Here is a 4,463-nt window from a genome sequence, read left to right on the forward strand (position 1 = left end):
GTGTGTGTGTGTGTGTGTGTGTGTGTGTGTGTGTGTGTAAGGATGTGCGTATTGAACTCAGAGTACAATCTGTGGGAGGTTACTCTCCTGCCTGTAGTCTGAGGAATACACTCAGGTTGTTAGCTTGGTATCAGACACCTTACCTTCTAAGCCAGTGGTTCTTCACTTGATGCTGCAACCCAGTTCCTCATTGTGGTGACCCTCAACCATACAATTATTTCACTGCTACGTCATAACTGGAATTTTGCTGCTGTTATGAATCATAATGTGAATATCTGATTTGTAACCCCTGTGAAAGGGTCACTTAACCCCCTAAGGTGTCGTAACCTACACTGTAGGTTGAGAACAAGTGATTCCCTCTTTCTTGTCCCATCAACCTCTATTCACTGACAGAATCCATTTTTCCTTTGGTCTCCTTGATCGCCCAGGGTTTGTTTCCTCATTTCTGTTCTCCAGCTAGAACCTAGATCCTCATGCTTCCCAGACAGCTGCCAAAGCAACCAGGTTTCTCTCTCCTCAGAATATCAATTGTATGCAAATCTTTTCGGGGAGGAGGGGTGCAAATTAAAGCTGCACATCTATGAATCTCAAAGGACTTCAGTATTTTACACACACTATGACATTTATTTTCCTTGTTATAAAAGTAACAATTTATGTATACTGTCTTGAAAACTAGCAGAAGATGGCCTTGAACTCCTGATCCTCCTCCTACCTACCCAGTGATGAGATTATAGGCATTAGATACCATATAGAGGTTCATCTAATTTTCATAATTACGGGGCTGGGAGGTAATACAGTGGCAGAGTGTTTACCAGTTCTTAGGAACTCCCTCAGTTCATATGTTAACACCACCACAAAGGAGGGGTAGAAGGGGTAGGCATGGTGGTGAACACCTTTAATCCCAGCACTTAGGAGGAAGGGGCAGGTGGATCTTTATGAGTTCAAGGCCAGCCTGGTCTCCAGAGTGAATTCTAGATTACAGAGTGAGAACTTTCTCAAAACAAAAAGTCTGTCTGTGGGGGGCTTGGAGAGTTAAGAACACTGGTCACTCCTTCATAGGATCTGGGTTTAGTTCCCAGCAAGCCATGATGGCTTACAATCATCTGTAACTAAAGTTCCAAGGTGTTCAACACCCTCTCTTGGCTTCTGTGAGAGCCAGGCAAGCACGTTGTGCACATGCATATGTGCAGGTGAAATGCCCATACCCATAAAATAAAAAGGGGGAAAGGGGGTGAGAGTTTATTTTCCAGCACCCACACAGGTGAGTCACAATTAACTAACTCCACCCTTAAGGGATCTGACACCTGGCCTCTAAGAACACTGCACTTGTGTGTACATACCAGCCTATAGGTATATATGTACACATTATTAAAAATAAAAATGGTCATGGGAGAGAGGAGGGGAGAAAATATATAGCTTAATAAAAACAATAAAAATAAAAAATACTAAAAATCCTGTGAGATCAATATGTATTTATAGCAACAACATTCTGATATCCTTTCTCTCCAGTTTATATATATTCAGATACAACTGCAACCATAACATCATAGTAATTTATAATCATTTTTTAAAATTTTCATGACAGGGGGCTGGAGAGATGTCTCAGCAGTTAAGAGCATAGCCTGCTCTTCCAAAGGTCCTGAGTTCAATTCCCAGCAACCACATGGTGGCTCACAACCATCTGTAATGGGGTCTGGTGCCCTCTTCTGGCCTGCAGGCATGCACACAGACAGAATATTGTATACATAATAAATAAATATAAAAAAATTCATGACAGTACAGATCTCTACCATTTTCAGATTGTATTGATCTCGTTACAGAAGTAACGTACACTTATTGTATAAAATATATACATACTGTACCCGTCCTTTATAGAGTCCTCTCTCCTCTTTCCATCCACTCAGGAGAGCCCTTACTCTTAGAAAGTCATGGAACTTTTTTCTCTTTTCGTGGTACTGGAGACAGCTCAGGGTCTTGCTGGACAGGTTTTTGTTTGTTTGTTTGTTTCTGTTTCAGACAGAGTTTGGAACTCTGAGGTTCAGGCTGGCCTTGACCTTATATGATCCTCCTGTGTCAGTCTCCCAAGTGCTTGGGCACACTGTGCCCCCATGCCTGACTTCTATGGACCTACTTATCTGTTCACTCAAAAATCATTTGTTGTGTGTCTTCTATATGCTGAACAATTTTTTGACACCAAGTGTACTTGTAGCATTAAATAAAACATTGTTGACGTCATGAAACATAGTTTTTGGTAGGAGTTACTAACAAACAGATATGCAGTATGCTGAGTAAATGACAAATGCTTTGTTAAAATAGAAACGCAAAGAGAGAAATGAAAGTGATGGGGGTTTTCAATAGTCTGGGGGTTTGTTTTGTTTTTAAATCTTTTACTAGGAGGATGTTTGTTTGTTTGTTTGTTTGTTTGTTTTGAGATAGGAGCTTACATATCCTAGAATGGCCTAGAACTTATTATGTAATTGACCTTAAACTTCTGATCCTAGTGCGTTAGCCTCCCAGGAGCTGGGGTCAAACTATGCCCAGTCTACATGGCTGCAGGTTGTAGCCAGCGCTTTGCACCTGCTAAGCAAGTTCTTTACCAGTTGAGCTCCATCTCTAGCCCCTGTGTCTTAAAGTACTTTACTAATTCTTTGAGAATTTCATACAACGAATTTTGATCCTATGTACCCTTTTTTCCAACTCCTCCCAGGTCCATCGATACCTCCCTACTCACTTCCGGTCCTTTGGTTTTGTACCAGTTTGTGCAGCCCAAATAGTCTTGGGTATGGAGCCACTTGGTGGAGTGTGGCCAACCTCCCAGAGAACACACCCTGGAAAGGAATGGGTTGTCCATCTCCCAGTGTGGAAAACCAAAGGACAGTTGTGGTATCATGCACAAGACCCTGTGTAAACTCAATCCCAGTATGCTGGGAGGAGGTAGGCATGGAGGTCTTGCTTCTTCCTTTGCTATACAGAGTGTTATAACATAGCCCAGTGTAGCTTCAAAGCGGGGATCTGCATGCCTCAGCTTTCTAGTTGCTGGGATTCTGGGTTCACACTACTCCCCTTGGCTAAAGGAGGGAGATTTTAGTGGCTAAAATAAAGGCAAATGCAAAGGCCCTGAGGTTTAGACTTATCGATGTGCAAAGAATCCATGGGAGGAGGAGCAGGCCAAGCGAGAAGTTTAGTAGGAAATATATTTTAAAGTAGGCAGAGGCCAAATCATGCAGGCCTAGTTGTCTATGGTAAGTACTTGCTTCCATCCCAAGCATGATGAAAACCTCACTGAATGAGTGAGAACACAAGGAAGATATCAGTTCTTTTCTATTATGTATACAATAGTCTGTCTGTGTATATGCCTGTAGGCCAGAAGAGGGCACCAGACCCCATTACAGATGGTAGTGAGCCACCATGTGGTTGCTGGGACTTGAACTCAGGACCTTTGGAAGAGCAGGCAATGCTCTTAACCTCTGAGCCATCTCTCCAGCCCCCCTTTCTGTTAGTTATTGAGATAAGGTCTCATGTATCCTAGGCTGGCCTCAGATTTGATCTGTAATGGAGGAAGATCTTGAACTCCCGCCCCTCCTGCTGGGGTGACAGGAATGAGTTAGCACTTCCTTATAGTTCATTTGTGTCTTAGAAGACTTGTTATGAGCGTTGGGAAATGCATTAGTGCTGCTAGAGTGCCTGCTAGGCATGCATCAAACATTGCACTGGATGCCCAGCAGCAAATACAATGGGGCATGGTAGCCCTTACCTGTAACCACACTGGGAGATGGAGGCAGGAGGAACAGGAGTTCAAGAGCTGCATGAGATCTTGTCAAAAAAATTACTATCCTGCAGATGGGGAGAGTGTTAAGGTTAAGACCGCTTTCTGTTCTTGCAGAGGACCTGAATTTGGTTCTCATCGGCCACATCAGTCAGCTCACAACTGCCTATAACTCTAGCTCCAGAGTATCCTGGCTTTCCTGGACAATGCCACTCATATGCACAAACCCACATGTGAGTTCACACACACGCACACACATGTACATACACACACACACTTGAAAATAATAAAAAAATAGAATTTTAAATGTCCTATCTCCCTGTGTGTTTTTTGTCTTTCTTTCTTTTTTTCTTTTCTTTCTTTTTTTTTTTTTTTTTTTTGAGACAGGGTTTCTGTGGTGTAGCTCTGGCTGTCCTAGAACTCCATTTATAGATAAGGCTGGCCTTGAACTCACAGAGACCCACCTGCCTGTGCCTCCCAAGTGCTGGGATTAAAGGTGTGCGCCACCAGTGCCTGGCCTTCCTATGTGTTTATAAGGAAACTTGTAGTCCTGGAGTACTATCTGACACTCACTTGCACAAAGGAGTGGTCATGGGAACACGTTTCATTTTTCTCTACAGTACAATAGGGCAAGAAGAGAGGTAGCAGGACGATGGGGGCAATGCTTTTAGCTGTGGTCCAGCTGAGAAGCAAAACA

At 43.0% G+C, this 4,463-nt stretch overlaps 1 long non-coding RNA gene across 1 annotated transcript in view; it reads left to right on the forward strand.

The window, feature by feature from the left end:
* LOC126512113 (uncharacterized) overlaps positions 1 to 4,090 on the forward strand; it is a 23,798-nt gene extending 19,708 nt beyond the window's left edge. The window contains exon 3 of the long non-coding RNA XR_007594912.1: positions 2,708 to 4,090. This is a non-coding gene — a long non-coding RNA (uncharacterized lncRNA). The remainder of the gene's footprint in view (positions 1 to 2,707) is intronic.
* The last annotated feature ends 373 nt before the right edge of the window (positions 4,091 to 4,463 follow it).

The sequence above is a fragment of the Alexandromys fortis genome, unplaced genomic scaffold (genome assembly GCF_014885135.2).
Source record: "Alexandromys fortis isolate MF-2015 unplaced genomic scaffold, M_Fortis_MF-2015_v1.1 scaffold_95, whole genome shotgun sequence".
Lineage (NCBI taxonomy): Eukaryota > Metazoa > Chordata > Mammalia > Rodentia > Cricetidae > Alexandromys > Alexandromys fortis.